The sequence below is a fragment of the Talpa europaea genome (genome assembly GCF_964194135.1).
Source record: "Talpa europaea genome assembly, chromosome: 5".
Classification (NCBI taxonomy): domain Eukaryota; kingdom Metazoa; phylum Chordata; class Mammalia; order Eulipotyphla; family Talpidae; genus Talpa; species Talpa europaea.
In genome coordinates, this window is record NC_140071.1 from 44,027,250 (window position 1) to 44,043,165 (window position 15,916).

The following is a 15,916-nucleotide window of genomic DNA, read 5'->3' on the forward strand; positions in this document are numbered from 1 at the left end:
TGGTTTTGCAGGGTTCACAGCCAGCCCCACACGTCAGGCCTGGGTGAAGTTGTACAAAAGGAAGTATAATTATGTCGTGGTTGATGCAGTGTTTTCTCTTGTTAGTCAATACAAAACATGCTACAGACCATTCTGTGAATAATGTCCTTGTGGCTAAAGTTCCATAGAATTAAAACATAAAGTTACATGAAGTACAATGACAATTGCTCCTTCAATGAATCACACACTAGTGTCGGGTGGGAATACCTGACTCCATTGATGGAGTTGTGATGCTTTGGTTCTGTGATGCTGTATTGAGTCCTTTGACTTTCAACAGGTAACTAACTATATAAAAGATATGTGTCTCCAGGGCAAAGCTGTTGATCCACATTATCTGTAAATTATTACTGGGCCATCTGAAATCCTTAGAATTTTCAGGTAACCCACAGGGATCGGAGAACCACATACACATTGAAGAAGAAGAGAAGCTAACTTTTTAATGGGGTCCCAGGGAGAACACAGTAGTTAGACTTCCACAACCTCAGAAGAGCTGACAACAAATAAGAGAAGAAAATCTTTCCTTAGAGCCTTTCCTTAGAGCTTTCCAGAGATACTGATACATAGCTCAGTTAAAAGAATTCATCTCCCATGGCCTTGTTTCCAACCCCTGTTGATGTCTTCACTGGGGGCCCTGACTCCACCTGTAGCTACTCTGTTAACCTTTTCCCTGTAACTTAGCTCCCCAGACCCAACTTTAATCATCAGGAACATAAAGAAATTGAGCCTGGAATTCAATATCCTGCTTCTGGTCAGCTAGCAGAGGATGTCTACTTTGGTTCTGATACTTGGATGTGTTGAGAACTATTTCCATCCTGTTCCTGGTCTTATAACTGCAACCCTGCTATGTTTCCCTTCTCTGTTTCGGTAATTCATCTATTATGAGTCCTTCTAGAACTTAAACTCACCGCACTGCTATTTTTCAGTCCGTAGGCTGCTCTTGAACCTTAGATCAAGGGTTTGGATCTCAATCCCTGATAGCTTCTGGATTCTTCCTGTGACTGTCATCATAACCCAAAACTGGCAGGCTCCCAACTGGTTTACAACCAGATCAGACAGAGTTACTTTGCTGTTGGTCTGGATGTCTTTCCAACTCCTGCTGCTGGGCATTTGCATCCATTGCCTTCCCCATCCTTATAGGCAGGGGTAGCTCCTGAACCTGCCCATCCTGCTTCACTCAGGTTATCTAGGCCATCTCATGTGGTGTCCCAAGATAAGAAGGCTAGAACTCAAGAGACTGATTTCTCTTTGCTAAGTGTCAACTGAAGCTAGAAAAACAGTGCAGATTATTTCTGTGCTAAGATCAATGCTTTTCAAATCTTGTTTAGGACAGTTAATATCACGTGTTACTTACTAATCAAATTGAGATTATTACAGAGTCATTGAAAATCTTAAATTTGAAAAAGACTTCATGCTTTAGGAAAATGGTCATGATTTAATGTTTGAGGGAAAAGCAGGATACAGAGTTATATAAAGCTGTATGAGCTCAGTGTGGCAGACATCATGTGGGATTTTGGCTGCTCAACATCTAAACTCCCTTCCCAAGTTTGGGGAATTTCCCACCATGTGATTTTTCTTGTGCAGTACCTTTACAGAGGCAAGGAATGAAGAGCCTTTCTATTGCTGCTCTCTGATACTTGGGCCAGGCATGTAGCTTGGTCTTATCCAAATACCCAGAACCACCTGGACTTGGAATTGGGAACCAATAACACACAGAAGCAAGGACAATGGGAATGCCATCCCACCAGTGAGAGTAACACAGTTTCCAGGGCAGCAGGGCCCTTAGAGCCAGCATCAGTGTCTGGCTTGGCAATGGCAGAAGTACCAGCTTTGGTAAAGGCTTATATGATAGCAGTATGGGAACCTTATAAGAGTATTCCATAGCATTACCTGACTTCTAGTTCTGGCTTATCAACCTGCCATTGTCACCTCTACTTCTACTCTTTTCCAAGAATGTTCTCCAGGTTTTCTGATAAATTTCCTACCTATCCAATATCATTTCAACAAATTCCTTTCTACTTAAAGAAGTAGCAGTTTCTGTGCTTGCAACTAAGAATCCTGACTAGTACACCAATGTTATTTAGGATGTAAAGAGAAAAGACTTGATGTATATCAAATGTTAATAAAGGTTATCTTTAGGTATGTGATCACAGATCATTTTGATTTTCTTCTCTTATGTGCATTTTCTAAAAATCTTAGTAAAATATTATTACCGTGGTAGTCAGAAAAGGAGTAGCTTTTAAAATTTGGGATTTACTTAGATGACTGATGTTCCCCATTGTTGGAAAACAATTAACTTGGTTACTCAAGTGGAATACATTTTACTTCTGTCAGAATTCTATCTACCTGGTGATTTGAACATTAGACTAGACAAATCATTGGTATTGGTATAAAAGAACTGCCAATATATTTTGTTAGGAAAAAAAAATTCCTGAGACTAATTCTTACCGCTAGATTCTGATCTACACATATTATTTATTTCTCTTAGAACTCAATTGTGCTTTGAACAAGGTCCAGGAAAACTGGACTATGTTTAGGGAACTTTAACACAATCCAAAGCAATAAGGAATTTCTTAGCATTGATGTTTATAAAAGTCTGTATAAGCAAAGGAATGCTGCTCTTATGATTCTTTGTTGATTTATCTTTGTTAATTTATCTTAAACATACAGTCCAATAGTATTGTAAATATTAATAATAGTCTAGAATACTAAGCTATTGAACTTTTTAGTAATTCATGCAGTCCATCTGAGTGGTTAACAGTAACGGCTTGAGTAGCATAGAAGAGAATACACAATAGTGGTTTTCCTTAAAAAGAAATTCCAGCTACCAAGAGAAAAACAAAGACTACTTGTTGGGAAGCAGTAATAGTCTTGTTTTTTCCTATGAGGACTCATTGAGGTTTTCGGTATCCCAGCCTCAAACAAGGAGATGGCCTGCTTTTGCCCATGTGTGTGAGAGAACAAAGTTACTTTGGGTAAGAGACTTTTACCCCTCCATCAACACTAGGGAAAAAGTAGTCTGTAACTCTGAACCAGTTGTGGTCACTGGGTTTCAGCAAAGCTTGAGTGTGGGGACCTCATTGATCATGCCAAATGAAATAGCAAAGCATCATGAAATATCAATATTAGGAGAACAGAATTTAATTCAAAACAGTTGGTGTTAGATTCCAGGCCAAACATCCATCAACTGATTGCATGAGTTTCTCGACCTCTCTAAGCTTCAGTTTCACCATCTACTGGATGCAGATAAAAGAAACATCTCATGGTATTAAAAGAAATGATGTATGTGAGGCTCCCAGCACATGTTCTAGCTTGTAATGGGTACTCAGTAAGTGTAAGTTCTCTTACCTCCTTATTTTTCTGGGAAATCATTATCTTTTACAAAGTCTGACTTCAGATGCAATTTTTACAATAACAGCTTTTTTCTGTAAATCTCCCGAATCTAGTAAACGGCAGTGGTTATCTTCTGATTATTCCCTAGAAAGAGATGCTTGCTCAAATCATGAAAATTATTGATAAAGGAAAACATTCTCTATTAGCTGAGCAAATGATCTATGTCACTATTGCATGTGTCAAATGGATCATCATTTAACAAGTAGGAATCAGCATTAAAATTCTGGGAAAAGGCATTAGAGCTCATAGGATTGAGCAGTTCAATGGAAAGAAAGGATTGACATTTGCTTGGTAAGTTTGCTAAGCTTCAATAGATAATCAACACTTTCTTCTGTTTATTGAATAAGGTAAATAATTCATATTGAGCAAAATGCCTTCATAAATTGTTTAGGTGTAGATAATTAGCTTGGACATTAAGATACAGCTTCCCATATCCTTCCAAACAACATTTTTCTTGCCAGTTTGTAAAAGAGACTCCAGTCTCTGAGAAGGTAACACAATAATAGAAGTACAGAAAAGAAGGAAAATCAAACTGAAGAAGAAGCTCTGTCAAAAAAAAAATCAATAGTTTTGCTACTGAGAAATTGCTACCATCCTTATCCAAGAAAGGGTGGAAAGGTCACACCAAGCTAACTTGTGTGATAAATGACTTTATAAAGTAGCTTGTATCAGGAGACTAATTTAATTGGCTACTTTGTGTGATAATACACCACATTCCTACAGATTTTTTCCTTTATTAAAATATTAAAATTAAATTGAGCATAAACACACCATGTTCACCTTAAGGGTATAAGACAGCACCAACTGCTACAGGGCAAAAAACCATTTATTATTATTATTATTATTACCAATACCTACCCAAAATACTAAAGACAAAGAGATTTTTTTAATATATTAGACAATTGCAGGTGACACAAAGTTAAAAAAAATAGTTTTGCTCTACTCCTCCTAAAATATTTGGAACCTCACAGAATACCCACTGTCCTTCTCCAATTACAAATGAAATAAAGATCGAAATTCAGGAGTTTTGACTAAATACATTTATAAACACCTAGAGGTGCATTCTCAGGATTCAAATTCATTTTCCTTCCTCTAATACTTGTATGTTATCACTGCAGTTTATATTTTACCTTAAGAGAAAGATAAGGTATTCGGCAAATGATATAAATTGTAAACTTAATTTTATGCAAGTTTCTTACCTCTTTTAAAGAATAGCTGGTATATAAGATAACTCTGGATTAGGAACACAGTTGACAATACTATAGAACAATTTAACCCAGACAACATTCATCTTCTAGAAGGTTAAAGAAAGGGATGATAATCAGGCTTTAGTTTATCCTGAATTTGGAATCTGCAAATCTAATTTCTATATGTAAGAGAAATAGTGAGAAATGAAAGGAAAAGATACCATTAATTATTAGGTCACATTTTCTGGTGATAATTGCTAGAAATGGTAATGATATTATACAAAACAACTATTAAATAAAAAGGTCAAATAAGGTTAGGAAACTATGTATTAGATAGTGGAATGAGTTTCTGCCTTCTTTTTTTTTTTAACTTCAACAATCCTTCAAGCCTCTAATAAGTTAGGGTGCCCTAAAATCCTCAAAAAGGTACAGGTAATAATAGAAAGCAAGAAAGACTTAAGTTTACATATTAAAACAGGTCTGCAGAAACTTTCCAGAATTTTTCAAGCTTTCTATAGGGAACATGTTTTAAGTTTTTCATCAGGGAAACCGAAAAATGTCTCCTTGCCTTCTCTTATATCCAGCCAAAGTTAAGTCCTATCAACTCTTCCTCCGAAGTATATCCTAAATCTAGATACTCTTTACTAGCTCCCAGACCACATCCTTAGTTAATGGCCTCATCTTCTTCCTCCTGGATTCTTTCCTCAGGGCTCCATTAGGGATGTTGACCCCATAGTGATGACAGCAGTTAACACTGCCATGCGGTGTATAGCAAAGCTGTTAAGGGAATAGATACTGAGAGTCCTCATCAGAATGAGAATTCTTTTTCTTCCTCCTTTTCTTTTTTGTATCACCATTCTTGCCAACTTTAGTCCATCTGATTCCTCTGCAGAGCAACCTGCTAGAGAAATCTTCTTGAACCATAAATCAGATTACCTATTTCTCCTGCTTAAAATCCTACAAAGACCTTGCCCTGAACCAAAATAAAATTCAAACTCCTCCCCTTGTTCCTAAAAATCTTACTCAATTCCACACCTGTTTTTCTCCTTCTCTCACTGCACACCCTGCTTGTTCCCACATAGTAGTCACAATGGCTTCTCACTGTCTTTTCACAAACCAAGTTCATTCCACAATCAGGGCATATGTTCTTATGCCTTCTAAAATACCCTGTCCGGTCTTCTCACTCAACTTCCTCATTTTTATCACCAAGATTTCAATTCACATGTCAACTTCTCAGCTTTTTCTTGACCACCCATTTTAAAAAAGCTTCTCCCCAAGCACATATTGCAGTCTGATACAGTCATACTTATCTCAGCATGTTGTCATCTTTCTTTATTAGAATATAATTTCCTTGAGAACAAGAACCCTTATCAACTATGTGCCCATATTGCTTAGAATGAATCATAACATATATTAGATGCTCAATACATCTTTCAAAGAGGAATGGAGAAAAGGATATTCGTTGTACTCATATGATACAGAGCTAAAAGTCAAATCCTTGCATAGACTTATCAACCGTACACCATCTTTGTTTTATAGAAACCCACATTTTATAGGGTTAGGAAACATTAAGGAACCTTCCAATGTCTCATAACTAACCACTGTATTTTGTACCAATTAACTGGGGAAAGATAAATACTTTTAAAATTTTACTTCAGACGTGGAAACTAAGTAAGTATAAAGAATTGGTGGGATGGGTAGGCAGGTAGATAGGTACGTAGCTAGCTAGCTAGAAGAGATAGATAGATAGATAGATAGATAGATAGATAGATAGATAGATAGATAGACAGACAGACAGACAATGGAATACTATTTGGCCATAAAAACAAGGAAATCCTACTTGTACTAATATGGATGGAACTTGAAGGCATTATGCTAAGTAAAATGAGTCAGAGAAAAACAAATATATAATGTCACTTAAATGTGGAATATGAAAAACAAAACTGAACTTATGCAAAAAGAGATCAGATTTGTGGTTACAAGAGTTGTGGGTTTGGGGTGAGAGGTTGGAAGTAGATGGTCAAAACCCCCATCTTTCTCCTCCAGGAATGATACAGTGCCTCTTCTAAGTGATCCCTGCCACTACTCTTGCAGTTATAAATGCTCATTTCCACTATTCTTCTGGTTATAAGATAAATAAGTATAAGGGATATAACATGCAAAATGATATTTATAGTTAACACTGCTCTATAATGTATATAAAAATTGTTAAGAATACAAAAACACTAATTTGAAGGGAAACTTGCACTACCATATTCATCGCAGCATTATTTACAATAGCCAAGTATTGAAACAACCTAACTGTCCCAAATCAGATGAATGAATCAAGATGTATATATACACAGTGGAATACTACTCAGATATAAAAAAAAAAAAAGATAAATTCTTCTATTTGTGGCGAAATGGATGGAGCTGGAAGGGATTATGCTAATCAAAATAAGTCAAGGGGGCCTCCCTGGTGGCACAGGCAGTGCTCAACTGTGAGCACTGTGAAGCTGTCCGCAGCCTCTGCAGTGCTGGTTTGATCCCTGCCGGCCTCAGAGCAACTCAGAGCAACATGGCAAGCAGACCTCTCCTGTCTCACCCGCTGCTCCCCTCAGCAGTGTATTTCGTCAGTCTGCCTGTTCTGCTCCCCACTCTGTCTCTGGTGAATCCTCTCACCCTCCCACGCATCTGGCCTGTACCCCGGCTCTTGTACAAATAAAAATAAATCTTAAAATATATATATAAATAAAAAAATAAAAAATAAGTCAAAAAGAAAAAGACAAATGCCAGATGGGGTCACCTATATGTGGACTATTGAGAAATCAAACCAAAAGTCAGACAAAGGCAAACTGAAAAACTAACCTTTGAAAGCTGACTATAGAAATGATCAAGATGGGGGTTGAAGAGGAAGAGGGGTGTAGGGAGGAGAACAAAGTGGGAGGGAGCACAGTGGACTGTAGTTGCTCTGGTGGTGGGTGCTCTATGGCAGCAACACCTGATAGGGGGATTCTACACTTGTAAAATACAAACTATGAGGTAAACCAACATTACTTCAACAATTTTTTTTTTAATTAATTCAGTAACCATCACAGATGGTACAATCACAGATTGTATCTTCTTCATTCTATACAATGTGTTTCTGGCTATAAATATAATCACATTTTTTAAAAAAAAGAGTAGATCCTGGGAATTCTCATCATAAGGGGATTTTTTTTTCCTTTTCTTTTTATTGCATCTTTATGAGATGATGAATGTTAACTAGACTTATTTTAGGAATCATTTCACAATGTATTAAATCATATCATTATGTTCTATACCTTAAACTTATACACTGATGATGTATATCAATTATTTATCAATAAAACTGGGGAAAAAAGGACTTTCTGATCCTCTAAAACCTTAATGATGTAAACTTCCCAATCCCTAATAACTACTACCACAACAAAATCTGCACTTTTTCTTTTATTTGTTATTGCAAAATATATTGACATTTTATTTATCAGGCACTCAAGTATTCTAAATAAGTAAAGTTTTCAGATAATTAAAGCTTACCTGTTAAATGTCAAAAACTTCATTTATTTATGTCATGTTTGGTAAGATGTATCTAAAAGTATATTTTTCAGTTTTCTTAAACAGAGTATATTTAGCCAAATTTAATGTTTTCTGAATAACACATGGTAATTTTCTGAAACATCAGTTATTATTCTGAACAAAAAGAAGTTTCTGTTCCCCACAGCAGGATTGGATACATTATGTGCAGTACCTACTGCAAAATAAAAATGCAGGACCTCTTATTCAAGACTTAATAAAAAAAATTTTTAAAAGTACATTTTTATTATATTTAAACATTATTTTAAACAATACTCATAACATAATCTAAATGTACAAAGACCTTTAGGTAGGAAATCATGTAATATGTCAGAGTTAAATAACAGATTTTTTTAAAAAGGGGAATAAGATCATTTTTTACAGATCATTTTTCATAATAATGTTATAAATAAGATGCATCTACATTTAAAATTTGTAAGATTCAAATCAGCTTGAATTAATGATGAGAAGTAAACATAAATCTTGAACTACTTACTCAGAAATGTATTAAAACCACAATATCCTCGTGATAATATGTATTAAAAGACAATAGTGTCACATCTCCCGTCATAGTCACAGCCTACCTGCAAGATGATGATGATAGAGCATTAAACGAAGCACAGAGACCTGTGTGAATGCACAGGCCTCCTGCCATAAAGTTGACCTTGCATCACCCACCACACGGTGTTCTGTACATAATAGGGAATCCATAAGCATTTACTGAATAATGAGCAATATCTTTAAGACCTAGTGAGTGGAGTAGGATTCACTGTTCTATCAGCTTCACATGCATTATCCTATCTGATCCTGAGTAAACCCTGTGTCAGTCATTTAGGATTTTTTGACTGCATGTAACAAACTCACCTGGAGTGACTTAACCAAACACAGGTTCTATTTTCATATGTTTGATAAGGGTTTAGTATGAAGAATATATAAATATATAAAGAAATTTTGCAATTTGTATTAGTCAGGGTTCTCCAGAGAAACAGAACCAACAGGATTTATATGTATGTTATGTATGTGTGTATATAAGTGCGTGCATATATATATATATATATACTTATATTAGCATATATACACATATTCGACCCTTATAACACAGGTTTGAATTATGTAAATCCACTTGTAAACAGATAACAAACTTATGGTGTTGACAAATTACAGTACAGTACTATAAATGCATTTTGTCTCATGATTTCCTAATAATATTTTCTTTTCTCTAGCTTAATTATAAGAACACAGTATTAAATGTATACAACATAGAGACTATGTGTTAATCATCTATTATTGGTAAGGCTTTTGATCAGGACAACAGGCTATTAGCAGTTAAGCTTTTTTTTGGTTGGGGCAAAAGTTATACATAGATTTTCAACTGTGCAGGGGTCAATGTGCCTAACCCCCAAGTTGTTCAAGGGTCAACTATACATGTAAGCATGCACACATATGAACAGATTTATTTTAATAAATATGACAGGATTATGAGGATAGTCTCCGGGCTACAGACTCAGGCAGGATTTTCAGTCTTGAGGTAGAATTCTTACTGCCTTACTTCTACTTCTCTAGGAAATCCCAGTTTTTGCTGTTAAGCCCTTCAGCTGGTAGTATTTAGGTCCACCACACTATCAAGGATACTCTACTTTAAAGTCAATAGTAAAATAATTATTAACCACATCTACAAAATACCTTCACAGCAACATGCAGACTAGTATTTGGCCAAACAATTGGGCATCATAGCCTAGTCATACTGACACATAAAATTCACCATCACACAACTCATGAACAAAATGACAAGACTACCCAATTTAAAAAGGGATGAATGAGTTGAATAGACACTCTCCAAAGACCATATATTATATACAAATAGCCAGTATGAACATGAAAATATGCTCAATATTGTTAGTCATCAGGGAATGAAAATCAAAACCACATTGATGTCCCACTTCACACCTACTAGGATGGCCATAATAATATTTTGCAATGGAAAATCACAGGCATTAGAAAGGATAAGGATAAATTGGAACCCTCCCACAATGCTAGTGGAAAACAGTTTGACAATTTTTCAGTAAGATGCTATATGACCCAGTAATTTTATTTCTAGGCATAGACCTGGAAACAAGCATTCAAATAAAAACATGTACTCATATGCTCAAAGCAGCTCTATTCACAGAAACCAATAGGTCAGAAAAACCCAGAGGTCCATCATGAGGTAAACAAATGGATAAACAAAATGTGATATATCCATGCAATGAAATATTATGCAGCAATAGAAAATGATGTACTGATAGGTGACATAACATTATGAAAACATTATGCTGAGTAAAATAAATGAGACTCAAAAGACCATATATTATATAATTGTATATATATGAAGTGTCCAGAATAGGCAAATAAATAGTACAGAAAGATTAGTACCTGCTTAGAACTGAGAGGGAGTGTGGGGCGTGACTACTAATGAGTTTGGGTTTTTTTCTGGGGGTGATAAAAATGTTAAGGAATTATATAGGTGTGATCGTTGCACAAAATGTGTATATACTTGCTTAAGTGGCGGAATTTACAGCATGCAAGTTGGCTTTCAGTATAGTGCTTATAAAAATAAAGAGCCTAAACATCATGCATGACATTTTGACAAGTTTGGAAGTTTACAGGTTTTTGCTCAGCTTTTGGATGCTACAAACAGGCCAGTTGATTGATGTAACTGCATAAGGGGGCTACAGATAAAGGAGATATTTCAGAATAAAAGCAGGGAATTCAGATGGAAGGGGCAAGGGAAAAGATTAGTCTGCTTTGTTGGAGTCCTTGTCTCCTCACCTCTTATTTCTATAGTGCCCTCAGAACTGTCTGTTGAACTTTTCAGGTCCTAAAATTCAATTTGAGAAACACTGGTCAAGGCCATTTGGGATAGTCAAGGTAATGTGTATTGGTGCCTCATATTTAATCCAAGGGACTATAGCAGGTCATCTGAAAGTATTACAAAGGGTCTAGAGTTGTTTGACACTCTTGTCAGAGAGCTAGTGATGGAAAAAGACATATTGAAGAAATCTAATTGCCTAGAGGTGTTAAGTGCTTTTGTAGATAGATATCTTGGTTCTATACTTAAAAATAAAACAACCTCCAAAGTCATTCACAAGCTTCATAGAGGAACTTGAATGAGCTGAAGCCCAGTGATATTGCTTGAGACTGATATGAGAAGAGGAAAAGCTCAAAGAAGTGATTAATTTTAGGTAAAAGCTCAGAAAATATCATTGTTCATAATGAGCATTAGCTTCTATGCCAAAACAAAGATCAATGGGAGAGACCCACCTCATCAAGAAGAGAAAAAGGTATTGCCCAGAAGGTCTTCTTAGGAGAGTTCTACTGTCTCAGAAAAAAAGAGAGTTACTTCTGGTACAAGATAACCTTGATTTTTTTTACAAATTTGAATTAAGGCCATTTGAAATTATGTAGTAAAAGCAAGGACTGCTAGGCCAGAGGTAATAACCAAGTCAGTGGGTCTTGAGGGCACCCTGCTATGCTGTATCACAAAGGGAACAGCTTCCAGGACAGAGGTTAGGGTAGTGCTATTTCAGGGGTCCAGGTCCTCTTTCTATGTTTTCCCTTTGCCAGCTTTATCAAACCCTTTTCAATATTTTTATATAGTCCCAGGAGGGGTGCCACGTTGCACTGGCTTATTTTCGCGCACCTCTCTCATGTTAGCAGGAATGCTCCTCCAAATTGCTTAGCTATTTGTCCATCTTGTTAACCTTTAGTAAGGAAACAGTAAGGTTAGTGGTAAACCAAAATACATTTATTTGTAAATAACAGAAAATTGTAATTTGGGGAGCATAAATTCAGTTTAGAATTCCCAAAATGTGTCCCAAAGTGGGACCCAGGTTGGGGGGAGGGGTTCTTCTGAAGGGGATAGGGGAAGTCATAAAGAAGAAGTAGATATAATTTTTCTGTATTAGTCCTTTCAAATAGGACATTGTTATAATTGATGGCTTCTTGGAATGTTGGCATATTGGCCCAGTTGGAGGGTCAGAATCATTTTGAAGAAGTTGTTCTGTTATGGTTTTCTCTGGTCATATTTTCATATGGCTCCAGTGATGTCATTTTTCACAACCTTAAGGGAGAGTTTCTTGTTCTACATCATTTTGATACTAACAAAGTACAAGTTCCGCAGCCCCATTGTTCCTGGCAGTAACCCAGGAAAAGTTCTACCTCTGTCCCTAAGTGAAATCCTTCCAAAAATGTTTCCTTACCTCGTGCCTCTCTCCTAATCCACTTCTAGCTTGTCTAGGCGCCTTGGGCATCATTTGGCATGTTTCAGGACACTCATAAAGCAAGTTACTCCACAAACTTCTGTAATCTCTTTGAACAAAGCCATCTCCATTTTCTCTCCTGATCTTATGCACCTTCAAATTCTTCATTGATGGTAGAATCCTTAAAGCATCTGTGGCTTTCTGTGCATGGCTTAACTTAGCATATTTGACACTTCTACAACTGTCAGCCCCTCCCTCATATCTTCCAGGAGCCTTGTTGCCTGCACAGTTCATGAAATGTATGGTTTTATTTGTGGGGAGGACTCATCACACAGCACAAGCATCACATCGGAGTCACCCCCTTCTGGAGTCTCAAGTGGATCCTCCTGCAGGCAGCCATGAGAGATTCCCTTCCTCAGATATGTCCCTCTTCCCCAGTCCTTTCCCAGCAGTGTCTCCTGGTTATGCAGAGGGGATTTCTTCTTCAGCGTGAAACCAGGCAGGAGGCTTCCTTCCACCCCACAGCGAGAAGATCAGAGCATCTTTTCAACCAGGCTGTCTCTTCCTACATGGAAATTTGCCCGTGGCAGCTACTCAGGAAACAAAATTGAAAACTCTCTTCATTTAATTCCTGAAGCATTTCTTCATTTAGTTTGGAACTGAATCATATCAACTTGGACTTCTGTTTCCCACCAATGAGTCAACCTCTGCTTTGCCCACAGAATCCAGTCTTACCTGGTTCCCTGTATCATTCTCTGCTGCTCTCTCATTGTAACAAGTAGCCTTTTTTTTTTTTTTTTTTTTTTTTTGGACTTTGGATTTTTGGCTGCTTTCTGTCATTACATTTATAGGGTTACCTTAACCCTCTACTTGAACTGTCACATACTCCTACCTTAATATCTTCTTTGATAAGATTTATCAGTAGTAAGAACTGTCACTCAAACAAGACAGCATGATATCATTCTTGGTAACAAATGAAACTAGGGATTTCATCTATTTTGCTATACTTAGCTTTCCCCCTCCATTATTTTCAGATCATCTCTAATTTTCTTCACAAACCATCTTTTGGGTTGGTCTGGGATAGTTCTGAGTTTCATTCTGGTTAGGTTGCTAAATTCTTTACCTCTGATTCATTACCATTTGAATCAATCATTCCATACTTTGACCATTGTATATTCTCTTAGAGTGGACATAATGAGATTTTTCTTAAACTTAAGGCTGCACCAAATTTCCTGGGAGTCTGTTCCTCTGATTTGCTTCAGTAGATCCAGGAATCCATCTCTTGCTCCAGGATACCTAAGTGATTCTGAAGTCAGAACTAGGGGGGGGGACTTATTTCTTCCCAAAGTGGGCAGTTCACACCGTGGTGGCCCAAGAGATTGTAATAGCTATATGTATATTTTAATCTATATCTTTTTAAAGCTCCATAGAAAATCAAAAGCATGATTTCATATAACTGCGGAGCTTAAATAAAAATGAATTAAAGTATTGTGTAAATATTGGGGGTATAATTTGCCTGGCACCAATTGTGAAAATGCCATGTACGTGATGAAGTTGAAGAACTAGGATTGCTGCTATAAATATTTGACATGGATATTTTTTAAACTTCCAGAATATTTCTTTTATATATAACATGTATATTTTATTGTAAAGGGCTTCATTTACACTATAGAAAAATTTAAATTTCCCAAAAATAGAAGAAGAGAGTAAAAATTACTGAGAAACCATTATTAAGGGATTACCACTTATATTTTGTATATTGCCTTTCTTTTCTTGGGCTTGCTCATTTTCTCTCTCCTTTATTCTTCATAATTTTTAAAATTGGGAACATACTGTGCATACAGATTTGCCACTGTTTTTTTAATTTTTAACATTTCACCATGTCATTAAATAATCCCAAAAAAAGATTATTGTAATGGTTTCCTAACATTCCTGCATAGAGCAGTTGTTAAGAACATGTGGGCCAGCCTGCCTGACTTTAAACTCTGGCTTTGCCTTTGGTAGATTATTTAACTGCTCTATTCCTTCATTTCCCTATTATTAGGAAATAGTAATACCTACCTCACAGAATTGGAGCAAATTGGATAAAATGCTTAGAACAGTACATGACACATTGTAAGTACTCAAAAGTTTAGACATTATTCCTAGTGCACTACCATATTTAAAACATTCCTTTATTTTTTGATGTTTTTATTCTTAGAATGTTTGTGATTTCTATGGGATCTGATTCTAGAGTCAGAAAATCCTTGAATAATAATGTAGGTAGAGTATCAGCTCGTCTGCTCGTTAATTCCCATAGCCTATGTATGTTGTTCTACTTTACTCTTAACTCTGACATTTTTTGTTTTCAAAACATCTTCCCATTCTAGGTTACTAAAACCTGATTTAAACAAATATGACCAGTCTCTCATACCAGAGAGGGGAGGCTCTATTGCAATTATAGACAATTCTTGTGATCCTGCAACTATAAGCTACAACCAATACAAATGGGGATTATTGTCTTAATATGATTTGTTGTCTGCACCTCCTCCTATCATCAAAGGAAGTTCTTAGTTTGAAGAAGAGAATTACTACGCACAAACTCGGGTCTCTAAGATAGTCATTCTCAATTATGCTGCTTAAGAGCTGCATGTATCTTAATCAAAACTGCAGGCAGAAAGTCAGCCATACCCATTTTGTCACATATTCTTGCTTGTAAGTATTCTGAGCTTATGGTTAGGACTATATCTTGGTAATTTTCCATAATATGAGGACTCCTTTTCTTATACTTGGATCTTTCTGACAGGATTATTTGTGAGATAAACATAGAAAATGCCTACACTTTTTCTTATAGAGACCAAATTTTCCATAGTGGTAATAGCCCTCTTGTCATAGCAGTTAAATCCTGTGATTCTGTTGTGAGTTGCAGGGAGAGCTCATTGGAATCTCCACTGCGAAAGCTCCAGCTGAGAAAGTGCTTTCTCCATTTGGCCTTTTGACCTATCTGGTCAGAGATCTTCTGCTGAATATTTGTGTCTTAATTGACTCAGTAGTGACTTTTATCATAAGCTAGCCACCTACCTTATTTGCTCTGGTTATTCTTATATCAGATTTTTACCCTGTTTACTTTTCCTAATCTTCTCAATGATGTATATACTACAGGTTGAAGTACTGCACAGGGGGTCCTATGTTCGTGGGGATTCTAGCAAACAGCCTTGAAGTCCGGTGAGAAGTCTTGCTCTTTGTTATAGCCTCTGCCATAACCAAGTTTCCTTAAAATCTATGTATAGTCCACTTAGGATGTCTAAAGATCCTCTGCTTTATTTTGCAAGAAGAAATCCTTGATTCTGCTGTGAGCAGTGGCTCGGGGAGAAGTTGCACATCACAAAGCAAACCTATTTCTGGATGACAGACAGAGGACAATTTTGCAGTCTTCTCTGGATGCTCTGACATTGCACAGATCTGTAGAACAGCAAATTAGGAATAGCAGGCCTTAGAACTATAGCTATA